Here is a 24917-nt window from a genome sequence, read left to right on the forward strand (position 1 = left end):
GAAAACAGAGAATTCAGTGAGAGTCCAACAAACTGAAGACATTACTTGCCTTACCTAAACCCCAAGACATTTCTGTGGCAAGAAGATTCCTGGGAATGACACATCATTTTGAAAAATTCTTACCAAATTTAGCTCATCTAACAAAACCCTTAAGAGATCTCCTTAATGGTCACAGTGTGTGGATCTGGGGAAGCACACAACAAAATACATTTAATAAAATAAAATAACTACTGCCATCTCCGTCTGTTTTGGTATAGTACTCAGTAAAGTATGCAACAACAGTAGCAGCAGGCACATCTTCATATGGTTTAGGAGTAGTGGTCATACAAAAGCAGCCAGAAGGAGACCAGAGTCCTGTTGCATTCATATAAAAAAGACTCACGGTAACCAAGCAGTAGTATGCTCAAGTGGGAAAGGAAGCTCTGGCAGTGAGTGCATATCTGTATGGCTTGGATTTTTACATAGAAACAGACTTCTGTTGGCAGCACTATTGGATTCACAACCACGCAGTGACCTCCCACCTAGGATTCAAAGATTTTGACTGATTGATGCTGTTTTCTGTCAACATTGAACATATACCAACAAAAGCACTGATAGCCGCAGACACTCTGCCCAGAGCCCTGATTAAGTAGCACTAACGGAAGAAGAAAAGGCTTTAGAGAAGGATGTTAAACTCTACACTGACCTTGTCCTAGCAGCAATTCCAACATCGGCCACCTGACTTCGGCAAATTAGAGATGAACCACTGAAGGATGAGACTTGCCAGAAATATACTCAACTTTGCTAACAAGGGTGGGGTCGATGGAGTCAACTTCCCACAGACCTACCATATTGGCAGTACCTAAATGACCTTCACATGACCAATGGCCTGCTTCTGAAAGGACAGAACATTTTTATCCCTATGGTACTTCAGAAAGAGATGCTCCCCAAAATCTATGAAGGACACTAAGGTGTAAACAAGTGCAGAACAGGGCACAAGCACAACAATCCATATGGTGGCCTGATCTGAGTACACAAATTCAGACCTTAGCAGAGGCCTCGAGGTATATAACAAGAAAAGAAAAGAAAACATAATCAACAGAATCCTTACTCTCTCCCACAAAAGGCGGGTAAGTAGTGGGGAGGAGACATGGATTTTAATTGAATCCTCTGTGCCTCTTCAGACATGCAGAGAGCAGTGTAGGACAACCTAGAAGAGCCCAGAAACATTCAGAAATAGTGTATGGCAGTTACTAGATGTACTCAGTAGCTGTTCTGAAGCTGTGGAGAGGGTTTCCATTGAAGGCAAGTGTTCTTGCAGGTTTCACATGTTCACCATCTTTGAGAACTAACCTTGAGGGGGTGTGTGTGTCAGGGAGGGGCAGCGGTTGGAGCTGGAGCCAGCCCTGTGAACTCAGGGGCGGATTAGCCCAGGACTAAGAGTTGGCTGCTGTGAAGGCTGTGTCCCTCTACCTGTACCACTTTGGATACAGGCTGCAGATTCCCAAATGTCTCTGGAAAGCTGAGGAGAGAGTCAGCTATTGGCTTAGTGGACTGAAATTGTTGTGGCTGAGAGGATCTTCAGACTGTTTGCTGAGAAGACTCGGGAATGGTTGGAAGAGTCTGGGAGGCTGTAGTCTGTTCAGGTTCTGGAGTGTCCAAGTGACACACACACTTGCATTTTGAAACTACACTATAAAGACTGAAAAATCATCCATGGGGGATCAGAGTGGAATGTGTCTGTAAGTGTGTACCAAAGTATAGAAGTGTATATGTTTTGTCAAAACTTCAAACTGAAATATATGTACAAGCATCACAGTGGTGACATCTGTATAAAAACACCAGTCGGCTTATGGCCTAATAGTTTTGTTAAAAAAATTATTGAAAAATATTCTTAATGCAGTTTGCAAATGTGTTTGTATTAGATATTTTATTCACTAAGAAACTGTATGGGAATCTATCTCTAAGATTGATGGCAGCTGTTATTACCATCTACATTCAAGGTTTCGCATATCCTACCTCTGAGATTTTAACTCTGTTTGTTTAATATTCTTCCCTCACTCTCAGAAAAGTCCTAAAAGGATAATTTCCTGCCACCTTCTGGTGCTTTAGCAGAGGTAAGCTGAGCTGCAGGAAAAAGGGAAGTGTAACAGTTAAACAGAATATTACCTCAGAACCCGTCTGCTCCATTACACCAGCTCCCAGGGGAGAGAAATAGAAAAGGCACCTCCTTCTCTCTCCAGCTAGAGAGAAAAGGTCCCAAGAGCAACAAAATGGTCCTAGGAGCAACAAAATGGTCCTGTCAGCTCCCCTTTCTCTCCTTGTGTACAGTAATATGGGGGAAAGAAGTGAATTCAGGAGAGGTAAAGGGGAGAATGCAGAGCCAGATGGGGAAGGGTGGAACGGGATAGAGCAGGAGGAAGGAGAAAATGGAGGAAGGAGCAGAAATGAGATTTAGATGGCAAAAAGGGGTGGGGGGATTTAATCAAAAGAGAGACTTGGAAAACTCAGGAAAAGACATAGGCAGCGAGAAAGAAAGGAAAGAATGGAGTGATTTAAGGAAAGGAAGAACATGAACAGAAAACGTACATGTTGATAGTAAAATAAAATTGTATAGAATGTCTGGTGCCAAAGTATTGCAATAAAATACACATACATGTCTGATATAGATTGCAGGAGCCATAGTTGTTTAGGAGGAGGGGCCTGGAGAGACCTGGGGGCAGATCCTCAGCTGGTATAAGTTGTCATAGCCCCATTGATTTCACTGGAGCTGTGACAGTTTGTAGCAGCTGAAGATCTGCTGGGTGGTTTAGATGAGAAATAAACACAGAAGGCCAGTATACTTACAGACAGGACAGGCTAGTCCCAGTTAAATAATGGATTCATTTACCCTTTTGGAGGATGGATCAAAGGGGCACACAGTCTTTCTTCTGAAAGATCTCAAAATCTTTTAAAATGCAGGAAATTTGCATTAAATATTTCAAAATTATCAAGGGGAAAGACCCCGCCAATCCTCCAATTTTTATTTTAACATCAGCTTGGTCAAGTCTGAATAATAGCATTTATGGGAATGGGGGTGAGAAACAGCAGAAATCTATCACCACACAGTTCTGCATGCCACATGCACTTGCATTTTTGCTTGGTTGCCTAAGAGCGTATTTGGGGATAGAAACTCCTTTCAGATAGATTTTCTCTCTTGTCCCCATTCTGTTCTTTGTGGTGCCTCCTGCCGACATCAGATGATGCTACGATGTACTACTACAGGAGAAATTCTCCTGCCTCCATTTTTTGTGCCTGCTCTCTATCCTGAACAGACAAGAGCTGCTCTGCTCTAAGCTGCTGATTTTTAACATGCTCAGTACTGAGAGAGGGTGAAAAGTTCAGTCAATTGGCAGAAAACCCAGAGTTTCTAAGATGGTGCTCTGGCAAAGAACCAAGTATATGAGTGCGTGGATCGGCAGAATCACAGCTCTGAGGTAGATAACAACAGTGAGCATGTGCAAGATTGGTGGCTACTGAGCATGTGCAGTTAGGGGTGACAGGTCAATTAACTGAGCAGCTAACTGGTCATAGCCCACTCGTGAGAGTCATAACTTGTTTAAAGGTCAGAGCTGTCAACCATAGCGCTGAGATAATGGTTGATACTGAGCATGTGCAAAACATGCTCACACAAAGACCCAACAGCCAATTGCACAGTACATTAAGCCAGACTTTTAGAGCAGAGCAGTCAATCGATGGAGAGAGAAGGAGAAAATCTGGATTGGATAGAGAGGGATTCAATCGGAAGAAGACGGGGAACTGTAAGCCAGTGAAGAAGAAGCTGCTGAAAAGAAAAGATGCTGCAGAGAGAGAGAGAGAAGAAAATCAGAGGGGAGTAAAACTGATTGACCAGGAACTGTGCAGCAACAGCGAAAAATACCAAAGGATTTATAAAGAAACACCAACAGATATATAAAGTAAGCCTGTTATTCTTTTAATTACAGTATAATATAAGTATAGTGAAAGATAGTATATAGCAGAGGTCGGCAACCTTTGGCACGTGGCCCATCAGGGTAATCCGCTGGCGGGCCGCAAGACATTTTGTTTATGTTGACCGTCCACAGGCATGGCCCCCGGCAGCTCCCAGTGGCTGCGGTTCACCGTTCCCGGCCAATGGTAGCTGTGGGAAGTGGCGCAGGCTGGCCTTCACTATACTTATATTATACTGTAATTATACTGTCCTTTAGTGTTTCCTTAACAACCCTGGAATCTTTTACCTTGGGAACAACAGTTTAAGGGAGTGATAGGCAGATTATTATAGCAGCATCCCAAAATCCACTTTTTGGGGTAACAGTATCACTACATGACTTCAAGGCCCATCAGAACACCCATCAAGATTGTTCAGGTCCCTGTACTATTCTAATATACTTTAATGATTAGGCAGATGTCACTGAAATGACAAAAATCAGCCATGTGACCAGTCTGGGGCAGAAGTTTAGTGTAATTTTCCATAAATTTCTCCATGCAGATGGAGGCAATACTTAGGATTTGATCTGGAACTTGTTTTTTGCTCATTCTTTAATTCTATTGGTGGTACACCTGTTCAGTGTTAATTGGGGATTCTATTTGTCAAACTGTAGAAGTGTGTGAGCTGGGAATAATGGGGACACTGATTTACAATAAATAGTACAGCTTTGACTTCAGTTTATGAATTATACCCCTGCAGGAATTCTAAACAGATTTTAAAAGATATTACAAATCCCTGCACTTAAGTATGTTTTTTTTTTTTAAGTCTTTGCCAGGGAAAAAGCAGATTCTGCCATCTCCAATGGTGGCCCCTATTCATTTCATTCATATCCATTGGAACAACTTAAAAAAAAAAGTTAAGGCCAGTTGCAGATTTAGAACGAAAACTATCCTTTCAGCTGATCATACTTTTATTATGAAAAATACTAGTGCTATCCCTGAGAATGCTACAGTAATACTGAGTTTTTAAAATGTTTTTATCCTAGTCAGTTCACCTTTGGACCATTACCTGCTTACATCAACCTTGAACCTGTATTGCTAGGTGCTATACCTGTAGTGATCAAGAGGAGGTGCTACTCCCAAAATGCTTATTGAACATGCAGCATGGAAGAAACGAAAGACTCAAGGCCAGCAGCAGCAAGCAAGAAGGATGAAGACAAGTTTATAAAGTCACCAAATGTAATGCAAAAAGCATGTCTGGGAGAGAAAAAATATAGAGGAGCTATTTGTTTAGTCCATCACAAGAAAATGTGTGTGCCCTCTGTATGTCCCTGTGACCACCCCCTTGTGGCCTATCGGGCACAACTCGCCCCACAGCAGGTCCCCAGGCATCACCCCTCACAGATTAGGTGTCATGGCACCTTAGCCCTCCAGCTAGGGCACACTCACATCCTACCCTTTCTGGGGTGTCAGAGTTCAAAACAAAAAGGAAATCAATGAACTTCTGAAGCAGGATTGTCCACAGGTTTGTCAGGATGACCCACGCCCATCTACGCCAGGCTTTTCTCTGGGCAGCCAGTCCCCTTCTGACAGTTTTCCTGGACCTACTCATCCCATCCATCAAATAGCAAACCCAGGTAGCAAGCGGCCTTAGGTTCTCGCTAGAACCAGGCTTTCCTCAGCCTGATCTTCTTATGCTTTATGGTGAAGTACACTCACCTACTGAGTCTATAACTGCCATCCACTATATTCCCCATACACTCATGCCACTACACTCTCATACGCTGCTCTATATCCTTTAAAAAAACATAGAACTTTTTTAATGTTACCCCACTTTGCCAATACTCTCACTAACCCCTTTGTAGCGTATACTACCACCTTAAAGCAGCTAATTCTTCATAAAGAAGCTTTCTTTCCTGGGAAAATTCTTGGCAGGCCCACATCAAAATATCAATTGTTTCTTTAACCTTGCATGGGTTACATAACCCAGCTTTGTGTCTAGTCAATAAATATAAATTATTATTCAAACCACAGTGACTAGTTAACAGTCTAAATACGATCTAATACTTCACTGATCCTTTCGTAACTTTGGAGTCGCACATTATCCTTTATTTCGGGGCATACTTCATAGAATCGTCTTCCTCTTTTCTTCACAGTCCATCGTTCTTGCCATTCCTTTTTTAACTAAACTTTTAAGTTCCTGCTTACTCGAAGGACTCTTTATATCAATTTATCCATTTTTAATATGTGTTTCATTTCCTTATCTGCCATTTCATTGCCAGGTATCCCAGCATGTGCTGGAATCCATACCAGTACTATTTTTAGTACTGAGCATACTAACTCTGTTGTCCATAATATTTCATTTATTAGATCACGCCTGCTTTCTGAGGTACCTCTTTTAATTGCCAGTATACTTGATAATGAATCCAAAAAAATAACAGCTGCAGGAGGCCATATATCCCTTATCCAGCCCTGAACTAGACTAGGGATGTCCCTCTTTTAGTTCTCCTCTCCACACCTGACATTGGCTGCAGGTGTAGTGGGATGAGGTCAAATGGGTCCACAGACTCTTCTTAACCCTCTTGTTACTAGTGGGGAGTCTTTGTCTCTTTAACCCTCTCATTGCTATTGTGGGGCAGAGAGGCCTCATCACAGTGCCCTAGGGGTATGTCTTCACAGGGATAAAAGCCCTGTGGCATGGCCATGGTTGGCTGACTTGGGTTTGCAGGGCTTGGGCTGCAGGGCTAAAACATGCTGTGTAGATGTTTTGACTTAGGCTGCCTACAGTGCCCTAATGTTAAATTTTCAAACAAGTACCATTGTGCTTTCTCCCATTTGCTCCACATGCTTGGGAATTGCTCCCTGTAAACATCCACAAAGCCAACTCATTATGCACATTCACATCCCTCCTCAAAACTCTCCTTTAATGTCCCTACAGAACAACTTGACGATGGCTAAGCTGCTGGTGTGCAGAGACCACTGCCTACCAAGCAGACTGATGTGGTCTCACTGTTTCCACTGTCGGTCTCTTGTACCTGTTGTCTCTTGTCTTATATTTAAATTGTAAGACCTTTGGAGTAGGAACTGACTTTTTGTTCTGCGTTTGTACAGTGCCTAGCACAATGGGGTCCTGGTCTGTCACTACAGCCCCTAGGTGCTACGGTAATACAATGAATAACAAGTGGGTCTTTGTGTTGCTTACATGTGCAGTGCCTAGTACAATGGGATCCTAATACCTGATTAGGTACTACTGCAATAGAAATAATACTAAACTCACAATAGGTCCCTGACTAACCCAGATCTAGAGCTTCATTTGCGAAGATCCTACTTCTAAAGAGATGATCTACTGAGCCAACACAGAAGAAAAGAAACGATCATCTTATAAGCAAAATCACCCTCTCTCTCAGTACCATAGTGCCCCTCAATAAAATGTGTGAAGCCACAATGATGGACTCATGTTCAGCTTGATTCTGCTATGTGCAGTGTATAGCCAGGATCACACTGGAGTTGGTGGATGCATGAATGCCAGTTGTATGGACACAAGTGCTGGGGTCAATCTTACCTTGGACTGGACTGTTGCAGTTGAGGGAAAGGGCACAGACAGCCTCTTCACCATATGCAAGCAGCAAGGCAGAATCGCTGAACGGTACTCAAGAGTAAGATAGCACGAGGAGAGAGGGCCAACTAATGTGCTGACCCGCATAGCTAGTGTGTGCTGCTGCTGCTGTCAGGAGCAAGTGCTGGCTAGGGATGGATACAGTGCCTGTTCAGAGCATCAGTAAAGTGCATTTCTGAGCATGTTTCCCTCCCTGTGGAAATCTGCCCTGACTGGTGAGATTTCTGTAGCACAGGAAGCAGCAATCAGTGTCTGTCTCCCCTGCCTATGCAAGGGCAGGATTTAGCCCTGTATATTCCCAATCAGTGAACATGTAAGCAATTTCAGCCAAACAAAGGAAATAAAGGAAGTCTTCAGAGAGGTGTTTAATTTACACTGTAATCTGATAAGCAATTACTCATGAAATTTCAAGGGCAAGACTTAATGCATGTTAGTTAATTTTGCTGATGAATTGTTTATACGGCATGCCGAGGCATACTAGTAAATGCAATAAGCTTCCCTATGTGAGGTATAAATGCGCATCCTTGTTAAAACAAAAGCTTATCTTGAGAAACAGTTGGTGCTTGGGTGTAAATGTGACAGATTCTCTCCCCCTTTTCTGGCTACTCTGCACCTCTCTGGCCCTGATTGGCCATCTGAAAATTCCCCCAGTGTTCCCTTTCTTGCAAGACCACTGGATTCATTCATAGATTTTAAGGTCAGAAGGGACCATTAGATCATCCAGTCTGATTTCCTGTATAACACAGGTCATGGAATTTCATCCAGTTTAGGGTGACCAGATAGCAAGTGTGAAAATGGGACATTTTTGGGGAGGGATGGGGTGGGGTATATAAGAGAGATCCTCTAATATCGGGGCTCTCCTGATAATATTGGGACATCTGGTCACCGTAATCGAGTTACTCCTGTAGCGAGCCCAATAACTTGTCTGACTAAAACATATCTAGGAAGACATTCAGCCTTGATTTTAAGAGATGGAGCATTCACCACCATTTGCCATGATTGCTTTTCTCCAGCTAGCTGGTATTTTCAAAAACAGCGAGGAGTCCTTGTGGCACCTTAGAGACTAACATTTATTTGGGCATAAGCTTTGCCAAATAAATATGTTAATCTCTAAGGTGCCACAAGGGCTCCTCATTGTTTTGCTGATACAGACTAACATGGCTACCACTCTGAAACCTGGTATTTTCAGTTTGTTAGAACACAACAAAAACAAAAAGTCAGAGTTTTAGCAAGTTTCATTGTTGCTATCTCCCTTAATAGTACATATTGTTTGAACCTGCTGATTTGTATATGTTCATATTTTCCAAGCAGGCCCATACCTGCTATGTATCAATAGTTATTTCCATGGGTCAGAATCTGCCACGCTTACTCACATTTAGTGCCTTACTCCATGGGTAATCTCATTGATTTCGATGAATCCAGTTACAGAATAAGGTAACTACTTATACTTATGTGATAAGGGGTATCAGAATCTGGTCCTTAAAGTTCTTCCTTTCTTCCTGAAATTTCTCCATTTTCCTTGCTGAGTTTTGAAAAGGACCTCAGCATCTCTGCCATCTGACAGCCATTAATTCCTACCCACTCCTCAATTTACACATGTACTGACTTTCTCTCTACCCTTTCTTTTTACTCCAGTGTACTTAGGGAAGGATTTTTTCCCTGTAGTCCCTTTGGTTAGCATTAATTTCTATTGGGTTTTTTTTGTTTTGTTTTTTGCTGCCCTTATCTTTTCCCTGCAAGCCTTAACTAACTCTCTGAATTCTTGTGTGCCCCTTTTTCTGTTTACAGAATATTTTTTTCCTAACCTCGGGTCTTTAAGCAGTCTCTCAAGAAGCTCCACTGGCCACGTTTTGTTATTTGCATTCTTTTTATTTTTCAAAGGATCTCCATCTTAATTAGGATGTCTTTTAGGATTCCCCTAATTCTTTGCTGCTTGGTGGATTTTAATACAGCCTCCCATCAGACCTGACTTGGTGGATTTCTTTAAAATTAGCATGTATTAGTTTTATAAGTGGTCCCTTGGGTGGGTCTCCTGTGTACATTTGATTTTGTTTTGAATTCTGGACTCTATAATCTTGAAAGTTGTTCTTTAGGTTTATCTATCATAGCTGACTCACATGAACAATGGCAGGCAAGTCCCACCACCTCTCTCCCTGGCATGGAGGAGGATGCTTGCCGTGGAGCCAATGCAGTTTTGCACGGGAGGGGGCAGGATGCCAGGAGCCTGTGCAGGGAGTACACATATCCTGGACATACTGGCTGCTTGGGGGCTCCTTTTGTGCTGGAATGGAATAGGATGTGGGGACGAAGATGGTCTGCTGTGTATGCAGAACTGCTAACTATTACTTTGTTCCTCACTGTATATGGAAGATCTGCTCACAAGGAGAAGAGGGAGAAGATATTGCAACTTGGACGCTGCAGCAGTGGCCACAGAGTGGTTTTGATGTTGCTCCCATGGTCTATTTAAAAGACTCTTTCCTAACTCCTGCAGAGTTCCCTTATTTTCCTACACAGGTTGGTTCTGCTTGGTACAATGGACTGGCAGCAGGCATGAAAAGAACAGTTTGTCATTGCAAGGTTTGGTAAGCATGGCATTTGGTTAGTGTCTGTTGTGGAGGTGTTCTGCTATCATGGGGTGCAAGAGCCAGGGGAAAGGGCAGGAGAAAGACATGAATTACTAGAATAGTACAGGTTTCAGAGTAGCAGCCATCTTAGTCTGTATCAAATAAATTTGTTAGTCTCTAAGGTGCCACAAGTACTCCTGTTCTTTTTGTAGAATAGTACAAAGATTTGGAAGTCTCCAAATCCATTTCCCGTTGAGGTCAATTGATGATGGGTTTTGTACTATACTTAAACCAGTTTAGATTCTGCTGCATTTCCCTGTACTAAGTAGAGTATTGTATGTAATATCCTAATGGGATCTGTCTACTAAAATACTGTATGCATCCATTAAAAAGTATATAATGGTGATCTATTGACCAGGAATACAATGTGCGAGGGCATTTTATTACCTTACAGCCTGACTGCTGCCCTGAGGGTGACTATTCCAAGTGAACTTCCAATAAGATAACTGAGAATTATTTTGAGGTAGAAGGCTGCACACTTATGATCTAGCTTGCACTTAAAATGGTTTGTATGTTTTTTGTTTTGAAAACACATTGGCTGAGTAGAAAGCCTATGGTCATATGTCTCAGTCTGCCCCAAACCTAATGTGAGACAGACACTTGACAGAAAACAACAACAAAAGCAATGGAGCAGGAAGTTTATCTGAGGTAAACGATTTGTCTGGCAAAATAACATTTTATAACTTTTACCATTGCCTGGAATAGTGCGATACTGAAAAATCAATAGTATTATGTTTTGAGTGGAGTTTGGGTTCCAGATAAAGAATGTTCATGTTCCTTGTTGGCACAGTGGAGAGGTATTATATTCCCATGCTTTGGGGGTTAAATTCATTTGAATTAATGGATTACATTCATGCAGGAAGTCCCTTAATGCAGCAGGACCAGCGTGATTTTGCTGCATACGGGGTGGGAAGTAACCAAGCTGGTGTATCAGGGGACTCTGCATTACCTGTGCATGGCTGCATTGGGCTCTGTGCTGAGCTGGAGTGGGATAGGAAGTGTGGATAGTGGATCTGTGACTGGGTGGATTAAGAGGCCCCAAACCCCAGTGTAGGACATGAGTGGTGGTTGTGGCAGCTAATCCAGCCCTAGAGCTGGAATAGTAATCATGGCTGTGGAACTGACCCATGCCCTACCTGCAGACTGTCCCCAGGAACCATTGTGTAGTGTCTTCCCACACCTATTTACTCAGACATTGTGCATGGTGTGTTTGAGTAAATTTCACCCATCACATTGGATGCGGAGTAACACTCAGCTCAACGTATGATCTATGATCATAGAAGGCTGAAAGCCAGTGTGCATTTCTGGTGTTTGGGCTAGCTAGGGAGTTCTTTCCTGAAAATGTTTAAAAGTTTGTACATATAATAGCATACATAAATTGCATACACAATAACTGGAAAGCCGAATGGTCAATTAGCGCTGGCAGAGTTCCATCCCCTTGTTTCAGAAGTATTTGATAATAGATGGGTAATATACTCTGCACATTATATTAATAATTTATCTGAGTTCGAGGAAAGTGTGTCTGGTCAGTGAAGTAGAAAGTTACCAAGTCATGGGTAGTGAGTACATCAACAGAAAGGGCTACTTCTCGATGGTATTGCAGGTGCTGGTGGATCACCATGCTCATTTCACTGACATCAATGTGGGGTGGTCAGGAAAGGTGCATGACGCACACATCTTCAGGAACACTGGCCTGTATAGAAAGCTATATGCAGGGACTTACTTTCTAGACCAGAAGATTCCAATAAGGGATATGGAAATGCCTACAGTGATCCTGCGAGACTCCTGTGGCTTATGAAGTCTTACCCCAGAAACCTTGACAGCAGCAAGGAGAGCGCTTCAACAACAGGCTCAGCAGGTGCAGAATTACCATAGAATGTGCATTTGGCGAATTAAAGGGTCGCTAGCGCTGCCTTTTTGGCAGGTTAGACCTCAATGAGGAAAATATTCCCATGTCATAGCAGCCTGCTGTGCTCTGCACAACATTTGTGAAGCCAAGGGGAAAAAGTTTCCCCTGGGGTGGAGTGTTGAGCTGGATCGCCTGGTGACTGATTTTAAGCAGCCAGACACCAGGCGCTATTAGAGGGGCTCAACAGAGGGGCTATTCGAATCACTGAGGCTTTGAAGCAGCATTTTGACAGTGAGCTCCAGTAACATGTCTTTCTGTAATGAATTGAGCCAGGCATTGTTTACTTGCCATATTGAATGACCCCTGTAATGATTCCTGAGTGTTAATTGTAGTCTGACGATGTGTATGAATTTCTGTTGCAACCACCCTGTGTAGGTCACAAAGAAAGAATCACCGTCTTTGTAAGCCTAAATTATTATTAAACAGCAATACACAGATTAACATTTCTCTGAAGTGAGGCTCAGTGTGTGAGTCCAGCTGTCATTATGGAAAATGACCCTAGAGTTGGAGTGCAAGGTGTGCTGTGCTGGGCCAGGAATGTGTGTGTGGAGTTTGGGGAAGGCAAGAAGGCTGTTCTGTATGGGCTGCAGGGGGAGTTGAGCACACATGTGTTCCACCTGCAGAGCAATTAGGAACCTCAGCATGTCTGTTTGGTCCTTCATGAGCTTTATTATCTGCTCCTGGCCCTGTCTGCTCTCCTGGATATCCATTTCTAGTTTTTTTGTTGGTCTCTCTCCATGCTCTGTGCTTGCTATAGGTCTGATCTGATGACTGCAGCACTTCATAAAACATGTTCTCCTTACTCCTCCTCCTCATTTGCCACCTTATCTGATGGAGATGCTCCACCGGTGTGTAGGAGCTGGCCCTCACAGGCACATCTGCAGAAGCAAAAGAAACAATACACAGAGTCGGTATTATGAGTGCACTCACAGTCTTGAATCATAAAAGTTACATACACATCTTTCTCATTTTCCCTTGGCAAGCATGCAGCACGGCGAGAGCAATAAACATGGTGATTTCAGCCCAGGGGAGGAATGTGCAAGATGGGATAAAGGGTCTGGGTGGTTTCAGAAGGGGATCACTACAAGCACCTAGGGACACTATTCTGAATACTAGCACCGTTTTCCACAGGCGGGGGCGATCAAAGCTGAAATCACACTACTGAAGGTAACCGAAGATGCAAGGGTATATCTCCTGCGTGCGTGAGGCTTCAGACTGGGTCTGTATGCTGCTCACCTGTGTGCTGCTTTGGTTCCTGCAGAAGTAATTGCTGATTGGTGCAGCAAAATTTCCTAGAACAGGGAAAGAAACAAAGCAGCTCTGCCAAGGAACCCTCGGCAGATGACTGAAGAGTATTTGCAGGAACGTTTCCTAGAGATCTCTATGGAGGATTCCCAGGATATCTTGGTATGCGCTAACAAATTTTTCCACAAGGCCCCCACCGCGTAGCTGCAGAGAGGGATGAGAAGCAGTTGCAAACAGAACTTAGTGTTGTTAATTTTGATCCCTTACCCCACGCGCATGAGTACTTACCAGAGCTCCCCTCTCCTGCTTCAGACATGCCAAAGCCAGATTGCTGGGACTGGCTAGACCCCTCTGGAGTCAAAAAGAGGTCCTGGCTTGCCATGCCACCGGATGAGCCCATTGCCTATCCCACATCCTCCTCCAACTCAACCTCTTTGTCCACCACTTTGTCTTCGGGGTTGACTCTGCTGGCCTCCATCCTCTCCTCCACCCTCCCCAGAAGTATCTACAGGGCTCTTGGTGGTGCAGGTGGGGTCACCGCTGAGGATGGTGTGCAGCTCCTTGTAGAAGCAGCATGTCTTCGATGCTACACCAGAGTGATAGTTGGCTTCCCTTGCCTTATGGTACACCTGCCTCAGCTCCTTCATCTTAGGACGGCACTGCTGCATGTCCCTTTCATGCCCCTGCTCATCCATGCCATGAGCAATCTCCTTGTAGATGTCAAAGTTCCTATAGCTGGATCGAAGCTGCGACTGCACAGCCTCCTGTCCCCACAGACCCAACAGATCCAGCAACTCTGGTGTACTCCATGTGGGAGCCCGTTTGCTGCAGAAAGCTGGCATGGTCAGCTGGGAAGATGCGATGTGAGCTGTCCATGCCAAGCAAACAGGAAGTGGAATTTCAAAAATTCCCAGGGCTTTAAAGGAGGAAGGGCACATGCCTGTGTACCTGGATGCAGGGCAGTGGAGTAGAAACTGCTTACCAGAGCGGTCATGATGGGCATTGTGGGACACCTCCTGGAGGCCACTTAGGGCGATATAAGCAAGCATAGTGTCTACATAGACACTGCATCGCTCTAACTTTGTCACAGAAAGTTCTGTGCCGCTTGTTGAGGTGGTTTTATTATGTTAGCGTAGCAGGAGAGTTAAATCACCTGGAGGAGCACTGTTGTGTGAATACCTCCACTGTTTTGTCGATGAAACCTGACTTTCGTTGACAAAACTGTGTAATGTAGACAAGGCCTTATTCTAAAGCTTGCTAAATACCCCAAACTATAGTACTTAAATCCTTTAAGTACCTATGCTATATATTACAGAGCTGCCTGAAAATGAATTGCACTATATACAGAAGCAGGTAAAAAGGTTATAAAAATGTAATGTGGCATTTGCTTGTTTTTATATGCTCATTAAAATTATTTATAAGTTGGACAAAGTATAATTAAAAACCAATTAAAATATGAGAGTGCTTACTTTTGATGTGGTACATGTAATTTTGTAGGAGGCCAGAATATAATTTCAGCATGGTGTACAGTAGTTTCTGAGTTCAAGTTGCTTCTTGAATTAATTACAGGTCTAATTCTCATTACTCCTTACTGAAAATATATCCTGATTGTATTGCATTGGTACACATCATTTAAAAAATGTCTGTTTCAAAAAAGAATAAAATATATGGAGCATTTCAAAACTAGGTCAGTGGTTAGAACCTAGGCCAAGTGACCACAGATATTTGCCATCTGAGAGCTGTTTAGTGACTTGTGTGAAATGAATTGATGGGCTGTGTTCAGTTCCTTGGCAGGCGGACGTCCATATTTTGCGCTCTCTCTCTCTCTCTCTCTCTCTCTCTCTCTCTCTCTCTCTCTCTCACACACACACACACACCTCCCTACCTATCTACCTACCTACCTACCATTTTATTGACCATTGCAGCAGGGAGACACAGCAGAGATAGTCCTGAGGACAGCAATATCAGTTCTAGAGGTTCACCCTCCATTCTAAAGTTGTGGAAGCACATTGGTGTGGCAGAGTGAACTGTCATGAGAAGAAGGAAGGAAACTCTTAAAGGCTCTGTAAGAAGCTGGATGTATTCTGCCCAAGTGGTGTTAGGACCTGTCACAATGTAGCCCTTTCAGAAGGAAGGGACCAGTGTACCTGACACTTATCAGCTGCCTTTTAATTGGCTCTTAAGAGAGGGTAGCTGGGCCATATAAATGGGAGCTGCCTGGAGGAGTCAATGAGGAAAGGGCAGATGAGAGTTGTCAGAGACAGTAGGAGGTCCCTGAAGGAAGCTGTAGGTTGTTCCTGGGGGAAGACTGAAGGCCAGGGAGCAGCAGAAGGGAGTTGCCTGCTGACTTCCAAGCTGGAGAGCCAGAGCTGAAGGCAGAGGAGCAATGGAGGGGGCTTACCTAATGATGTCTCCATGCTAGGGAGCTGGAGCCAGAGGACTGAGGGCAATAGGGAGTGAGGATTGCTCCCTGGTGAGAATGGACTCCCAGCAGAGATACTGTGGGGGTTGGTTCCTGATGAGAAGAGCAAGGTGGCACTCCATCTGGAAGGGCTGTGGTGACTGTGTTGGTAGGAGGACAGGAGAGGACCAAGAAGAGCTGGGTGTGATGGAAGATGCTGGAGTGTGGTATGTTTTGTGTTGGTGGACTAGAAGGTGTGGGATTTTAAGGATTCCAAACAATGGGTGTGAGCAATGGACTGTTTGAGTCTTTTTATGGATTATCTGAACTATGTTTTGATAATAAACCAGCCCAAGGAGACATGGAGTTACTGGGGACTCTGAAGGAGGGAAACAGGAGGCCTGCTCTGCTGCAGCCTCTCTCTGGGGGTGCACCAAGTCGGGCTGCCCTATGACAGGCCCCAGGGTTGGAGCCCTGAGAGTAGTTGGGAAAGAGGCAAGGCTCCCCTTCTCCAATGTTACCTTACTTTTCTGTCAGGAAAAAACAAGACCTTGGAAAGCCTGTCCCTACTTCAGAGAAAGATTCAGGGTATAGAAAATACTTGTATTGTTGAAAGAATGGGGGAGGAGAGGCCTGATTATTTCCTTTTAGCTGGGCATACTGGGCCAGGGAGGAGTCTGGTCCCCTATATAATACAAGCTCTGCTACTTCTTGGTGTCTTTAGAAAGCAGCACCAGGGGAAGAGGTGGTGTCCTAATGACCTGTTGGAAACACAGAACTAGAGATTCCCTGACTAAAAAGCTTTTTGACTTTTTTTTAAAAGACCATTTTGGGGAACCATTAGCAATCATCCCAGGACAGAAAGGCGGTAAAGGGCAAGAGTTCAAGTATTCTACTGATTTGCTAGAGGGGGTTTGCAGGAGCCACAATGGGTCATTATGATCCTGGCAGAAAAAAGTTCATATATCTGGTCCAGAGGAAGTTGGTTGCTCCGGTGCATGATAAGAAGCTATCAGCCTTGTAAAGAGCGACCTCTAGTGTTCTATGAGCTGACATTCCTAGTGTGGTGTACTCTGCAATTTTATTTTTCCCCCTCTTTTCACACAAAAAAATTCTGGACATCAACTGCAGGGGGAAAACATAGCTTATATTAGACCAAAGCTGCTACTAAGAGAAAAAAAATGTGATGCCTGAATAAAGATGTCAGAGTCTCCTGTTTTCCCCAAGTTGTTGCAATGGAGTGTGAGGGTCCGTTCATCTTACTCTGTCATTCTTGCTAAAATGGTTCCTTGCTAAGCCTCTAGGTTCTTTAATTTTATATTTGTTAATTTAAAAATATATTTTAAAACAATATGAAATGATTTAGAATGTGGAAAAAACCTAGAGTTTTCCTTGAGTAGCCTCTCTGAGACAGGTCTTGTCCTCTGTTCATGCCACTGCTATTTGTATTCTGTCACAGAGCTCTATGTAAAGTGACATGTGGGGGCTTGTTCAACTTTCTCAACCCCCCTAGATGGGTCTTTGTGCCTCATACGTCATTGTTAGTCTTTATCTCCTTGCCTGCAGCCTCCTTGGTTATGACAACCTCCCCCGGCCCCATGGTTGTGTTAGGCTCTGCAGGCTCAGCTACTGTGCCTACTTAGAACCCAAAGCCTAAAAGTGGAGCCAACAGCCCCTTCCAAATTAGCCTTATTCGGCTAAAATAGGTTGCATAGGCCCATGGCAGCCATTACTTGATGCAAATATTCAGTACTGCCTTCCACCCACCCTAACAGTGAACTGTCATCTTTGTTACTTGACCGTAAAGCATTGAGCAAAATGAGGCCTCGAGCCGTTGACTGGGATTTCTAGGCATGCCATGATACAACAAAAACCTAATAAAAACAGCTGATTATCCTGACAAGTGGAGAGTGAAGGGTTCAAAGCCTTTAACCCAGCATAACCTGTGGGAAAAGGGCCATTAATTATTATTATTAACCATGTTTATTACCACAGTGCTTAAGGTTCAACCAAGAGCAGAGCCCCATTGTGTCAGGCACCGTACAGACACAGAGTAGCAGCCAGTCCCTGCCCCAATGAACAGAGAGTCTAAACAGTCAAGACAAACACAGGATGGGGGAAGGAGTAGAACCCACAAGCGGAGGGAACAATGTGATGGCAGCAAAGGTCATGTCAGTGCCACGATTTTTCAGTGTGTGTGTAGTTTTAGTTAGGAGGTGATCGGTTGCATGGAAAGCCCAGGGAAGAGAGAGGAGACATGGAAGGGAAAGGAAGTGAGGGGAGCGGGTGTGGAGTGAAGCTGATGTGAAGAAATTGAAGGAGGGGGAAAGTGGAGCAAACAGCCAATCTGCACTGGATAGAGAAAGTCCAACCACAACTGAAGATGGTTCTCTGAATGTCCCAAGGTCCCTGCTTTGGCTGCTTCTGCAGCTAACCCTCACTCCCCTTCCTGTTTTCTCATTTGTTGTCCCCTGACTTTACCTGAGCCCTGAGTTCAGTGGTTCCTCCCCATAGGCTGGGGGAGGGGCCTTTAGATGTGGGTGGGAACAAGCCCACCCCACTGGGAACTCAATAGGTGCTCCTAGGGGCTAATCATTGGCTGGCTCCTCCCTGCAGTTTTTCTCTAAGGCCACATGGGGGAGGAGAGGAAGGCACCACATAGGTTCTAGTGCCCTCATAGTGTGGGGCTCTCCATTGCACAGTTCTTGTGGGGAAGGGAGCTGGGGGAAGGGTGGAGCTAGTACACCTGGCTGGGACCCATTTTATCCCTACCACCCAGTGCAGCAGTGTCTGCTTTGGCTACCTCTGCAGCTGCTCTTACTGGTTGGAGTCTGATTGGTTCCTCTCTGCATTTCCCCCCTCCTCCACCCTAAGGCCACATGTCGGTCAGGAGTGGAGGCATCACCTGGGTCCTCGTGTCCTCAGGGAGGGAAGGTTTGAGAGTTTTTCTGAAGGAAGCGCTACATTGCAGTGGTTGCGGTGACAAAGGAATGGTGACAGATAATTCAGGACTGAAGTAAATAAGATTCAGTTCCATATACAGTTGACCAGTTCAGTTTGAAGTATAACCATAATAAAGCCAGTGGTAGGCAGTAGATCTGTGTCTAGCAGATAGGTGGGGAAAATTTGCTTTGTGACAAGCCGAGCAGCGCGTTAGCACAGATTCAGGAACCGTGCCTCCGGCGATTGCACACTAGCTGAACACTGATTGAGGGATAGGTTTTTTCCAGCTATAAATACAGTACTTGATTTTTACCTGCTGGTTTCCTAATAGCTATTTGAGTGCCATCCATCTCAACAGTGACATTTAGAAAGGCAGCAATGCTATACAAATCTGCCTAGGACTTCATGTTGGGAATTTTGCCTCAGAATTAGGCCGCCATTCTCTCAGGCCTTTAGCTGCCTGTTTATCAGCTGTACGCTAATTTAGGTGCAACTAAAGCCAAACATAATGCCAGAAGCTTCTCAGAAGCGGACACTACCAAAAATATAGCACTGCTGTAAGTTACATATGGGCAGCAATGGCATGTCCTTGGCAATCACTCTAACAGCTCATGAACTGTGGCCTTATTTAGCCATGCCCAATAGCACTGCCAAAGTTGTCAGCATTTTCATTATATACACCTATTTTCAGTTGTTTAACTGCCAAAGGCTACGTCTACGCTGTACACCACTGGCGCCGCGTGTAGGGTATGTGTAGCTACATGCCACAGGGAAAAGCAAGCTGGGTCCACACTGTGGTGTTACACGTTTTACTGAAAGGCTCTGGAAGTGGGGATGCAGCGAGGCGACAGCGGGATATTACACTGCCAAAAACATCAGCATGGGGTGGGGGGAGGTACAGCTTGGGCAAGTAGAGAGCCATGTAGGCTACATACCTGGGTACATACCAGGAGGGCCTTGTTCTACTCTACTCACCTAAGCAGTGCTGTTTATACCTGTGTGTTTGTGTGTATCGTGTATGTACTTCACATGCTGCCAAAAGGAGTGTGCAGAGTTGACATATCTAAAGTGTCAGCCACAAGCTCTTTTCCTTAAACACAAACAAAAAGATGTGGAGGAGAAGACGTTTTTTCTTGCCCTGTTATTCTAAAAGGATTTTTGGTTGGCTTTTAAATAAATATTTCAGATAATTACTCTGCACTTTGTAGGAGTCACTGGGGGTGTTCTGAAGTGTTTGAGAGAGTTCTCAACAGTCACTGTCTGCTTCAGGTATGAAGACCAGTTCTTATTAAGTTTATGCTCTGATCCTGCAGTCCTTGCTCAGAAAAACTTCCCATCAAAGACCTATTTCTATGGGAGGACTGCCTGTGTCCAGAGTGAATAATAACTGAGGAAGAACCTCTGGATTTGGCCCATTAATTCTATATTGAGTAAATATTTCTGCAGCTATTCAATATTTAAAATACAATTTATCATCATAGAAATGTAGGGGTGGAAGAGACCTCAAGAAGCAGGACCAAGTATACCTAGACAATCACTGACAGGTGTTTGTTGAACCTGTTCTTAAAAATCTCCAGTGATGGGGATTTCACAACCTCTCTTGGAAGCCTATTCCAGTGCTCAACTATCTTTACAGTTAGAAAGTTTTTCCTAAACTTTCTAACCTAAACCTCCCTTGCTGCAGATTAACCCCATTACTTCTTGTCCTGCCTTCAGTCGACATGGAGAACAGCTGATCATCACCCTCTTTATAACAGCCCTTACGTATATGAAGGCTGTTATCAGGTGTCCCCTCAGTCTCCTTTTCTCAAGACTAAACATGCCCAGGTTTTTTAATCTTTTCCTCACAGGTCAGCTTTTCAAAACCTTTTTTCATTTTTGTAGCTGTTCTCTTGACTCTCTTCAAATTGGCAGCATCTTTCCTAAAGTGGGGCACCCACAGTTGGACACAGTACTCCAGCTGAAGCCTCGCTAGTGCCAAGCAGAGCAGGACAATTACCTCCTGGGTCTTACATAGGACACTCCTGTTAATACACCCGGAATGATACTAGCTTTTTTAGCAATGGCATCACACTGTTGGCTCATATTCAATTTGTGATCCACTATAACCACAGATCCCTTTCAGCAATACAACTGCCTAGCCAGTTATTTCCCATTTTGTAGTTGTGCATTTGATATTTCCTTCCTTAATTAGTACTTTGCACTTTCTTTATTGAATTTAATCTTTTTGATTTTAGATTAAGTTTCCAATTTGTAAAGTCATTTTGAATTCTAATCCTGTCCTCCAAAATGCTAGCAACCCCCCACAGCTTGGTGTCATCTGCAGATGTTAAAAGTATACTTTCCACTCCTTATCCAAGACGTTAATGAAAATATTGACTAGTACAGGACTCCTGCAGGACCCCATTAGATATGTTCTCTTAGTTTGACAGAGAACCACTGATAACTATTTAAATTTTTCAACCAGTTTTGCACCCAGTTTATAGTAATTTAATCTAGATCACATTTCCCTAGTTTGTTTATGTCATGTGGGAATGGGACTGTGTCGAAAGCCTTACCACAATCAAGATATATCACATCTACAGCTTCTTCCCTATCCACTAAACCAGTAATCCTGTCAAACAAGGAAATTAAATTGGTTTGGCATGATTTGATCATGACATATCCATGTTGGCTATCACTTAAAATTCTATTATCCTCAAAGTGATTACAAATTGTTTGTTTAAAAATTTGTTCCAGTATCTTTCCAGGTCCTCTTTGTTCCACTTTTTAAAGATGGGTACTATGCTTGTCCTTCTTACCCATTTACCCTGGCTCACCCATCCTCCACGAGTACTTGAAGATAATGACTAAGGGTTCTGAGATTGCTTCAGCTGGTACCCTCGGATGAATTTCATCAGTGCTGCCAACTTGAATACTTCTAACTTATCAAAATGTTCTTTAACCTGTTCTTCCCTTATTCTGTCTTGTGTTCTTTCCCTCTTGTTGTTAATATAATTATGTTCAGCATCTGGTCACCATTAACCCTTTTTAGTGATTACTGAAGCAAAATATGCATGAAACTCCTCAACCTTCTTGATGTCATCAGTTGTTAGCTCCCCCTCCCTGCTAAGTAGTGGACCTATATGTTCCCTCATTTTTCTTTTGCTCCTAATATATTTATAAATCATCTTACTGTCTTTTATGTCCCTTGCTAGGTATAACTCATTTTGTGCCTTACCCTTTCTCATTTTTTCCCTACATGCTTGTGCTGTTCTTTTGTACTCCCCTTTAGCAATTTGTTCATATTTCCACTTTTTGTAGGATTCCTTTTTGATTTTCAGGTCATTAAAGAGGTCCTGATGGAGCCACATTGTCTATTATTATTCTTCCTATCTTTTCTTTGCATTGGGATGATTTGTCGTTGTGCCTTCCATATTACTTCAGAAACTAGTGGCTCTGCTGAACTCCCTTTTCCCTTAGCTTTTCTTCCCATGGAACTTTACCTATCAGTTTTCTGAGCTTGTCTGCTTTTTTTTTATTTAAATCCACTGTTCTAATTCTGTTGTTCTCACTCCTTTCTTTTCTTGTAATTGTAACCCTTCTTCCAGGTGCAGTCGGCAGCAACAAGGGCCGGGTTCAATATACAGGGGTCCATCTTAACAATACAACATAGAACTGGCTTGAGTCCCCACCCACTAAGCTGGGAAAATTAAGCACCATACTCCCCCTCTCGCAAACACTGAGTCTGTGTATAGCAGAGAAAACTTTTAATAAAAGGGGAAAGGAAACCAGCATTAATTTGGGAAAACACCTCAAATGTGAACAAAACTCCTACCCCAGAGTACATTGAGCAGTGTCCTTTGCCTCTGTTCTCACCTTGTGGAGTGAAAGCGCAACAAACAAATGTCCCTTTAACATGCTACTCTCCTCTCCCTCCACTGTACCCCTGTCACAGCTGCTCTCCTTGGTCGGTGGAGAGCCACAGTCCAGAGGTGCATTCATGTGAGTTCACCTCCCACCTGGAAGGGGAGGGGTGGGGCCGCCGCTCACTCTGTGTCGCTGCCTGCTGCGGCCCCTGTGCTGTTGTTCACTCCACTGCTGCTGTTTGTCATGCCACAGTTCATTCCACCAGGCAGCTGCACACCTTCACCTTCTGCTGCCTCCTGCTGCTCTACTGTGACTTCTGCAAGTTGGTCTCTTGAGGTTCTACCCAGCTGTCAGTGATTTCAGCTCTTAGTGGGGGAACCTTACTGCTGATGTCAGCTGGGCAGAAACACTGTCTCTCAGCAGATTCTTTCAGCTCTAGTGATCACTTAACAAAACAAAAAGACTCCTAAAGGAGCCTTAATTATCTCTATCTTTAAACAGTGGAGGGGGCAGGTTAAAGAATGCCTAGTACTCTTATGAAGAGCCCACACCTCCAGGCAGGAACACCAGTCCCCATCCCCTCTTACTCTTCACAGCGTAGTGATTTCAGTTCAGTTGAGGGTGACCCTTTGATCAGGACAAGCTAAGTACAGTCTTGCTGCCCTTTATTCAGACAATAAGGATAATATTTCATCCCCCCCACATTCAAGTGAATGTTTAAAATGAAATATACACGAGTTAAGAAGGAAGATACTGTACATCTGGGGTCAGGCTTCGGTTATGGGGGGTACAGTTATTGTTTGCAAGGATGAAAAGATACATACATATCGCATAACCTGCATAGACCCAGATTGGGGTGCAAGGGTTTTTAAAGTGTCAGTGGATAAGTGGGCTCGGGTACGCCACCCATGGAATGAATAAGGAGTCCAAGTCAGTATCAGTGTAGCGGATAAGTACATGGGCGGGGTGCGTCCCTTGGTCCGTCAGGGAAGGAAGTGGGTTATTTCCCTGGTCGGCAGTCTCAGTTACTCAGTGTGGTATTGGCGGTGTCTACTAAAGTGATTTGTAACCCAACACCAGCCAAAATGGATCACTTTGGCAACACAGCCTGTCTGCTCATACCTAAGCAGAGTGGGTGTGTTCATGTAAATACAGTCTGGTCCTGAAGTCTTTTCCCCTCCCCAGCTCATTACTAGCTGTCAGGAGAGAGCTCATTCAAACCTTGCTTATTTAATCAGAAAATGTATCATTTAATGATCACTTGCACCCAAACAGACTTCAGACTTTAGATTCACAATCAATTCCTCCCTGTTACCAGCATCAAGTCAAAAATGGCTGTTCCCCTCATTACCTCTTCCACCTTCTGAAACAAGAAGTTGTCCCCATTACATTCCAAGAACTTCCCGGACATTTTGTTTTGCCATGTTAACTTTTCCAACAGCTGTCTGGGTACATATAAAAGTGTTGAAAAGGAGCTCAGTGCTGTACAAGCCATCAAGTACAAAAACAGTCACTGCTCTGGGGAGCTCACAATGAACCTGAGCCAGAAAATTTGGAGGTGCTCAGATTCAGGAGTTTGGTTTGGCCCATGATTAAAACATGGGCCAGCCACAAAGTTTAAACCGAGATATGAACATTTTCAAAGCTTTGGCGTGGTTTCACAGCTGGAGCCTGATTCTCAGGCAAACTAATATTGTCTTTTCATGCCACTGTGGCAATGTAAAGGGGCCTTAAAATAGGCAGAATCTCCCTCTTGCATATTCTCCCCATACATTAGGCCTTCATGGCTGGTGGAAGATCTCTTCACAAGCCTTGCTTCCATCTCCAAGCATAAGAGGATGGTTCAGGCATGTGGCCAGACTAGCACTGTATTACAACTGTTCTTTATTTCCCAGGCCCATAGGATCCTGTAGGGAGCAGAGCATAAGTTAGTATGCCCTAGAGGTTTCCCCTGGTTACATTGGGGGCCAGGAATGTTCTCACATGATCCTAGAATGTGAGGTATGCAGAGATGGCTTGAAGCCACCTTCCCTTCCCACCATATCTGCCCCTAATGCAAGAGTGCACTGAATGATAATCCAGCTCCTCAGTTTGATCTCTCATTTATACTGCATTTTATTTTATTTTGGAAGTCTATCTGGCTAGGTATAGTAATGTAAAAGTAAATGCAACAACACAACACCGTATATCTTCTCTTGGAGGATACTCCAAGCCTTTGGAACTACCATTTAACTTTTGTTTCACGTGTGATGGCTTGTCTACACCTTGCCGGCAAAGTGCACTACAGGGGTGTGTTTGTAAAGCACTGGAGGGTGTTGCACTCTAACTGCCCCATGTAGCCTCTGCTGATGTGCTCTAAAATGTAACTAGTTCATGTTAACTTAATCCTTTTTGAAATTGGACTAC

Source organism: Terrapene carolina, unplaced genomic scaffold (assembly GCF_002925995.2).
Source record: "Terrapene carolina triunguis isolate 2854851 unplaced genomic scaffold, T_m_triunguis-2.0 Scaffold68, whole genome shotgun sequence".
Taxonomy (NCBI): Eukaryota; Metazoa; Chordata; order Testudines; family Emydidae; genus Terrapene; species Terrapene triunguis.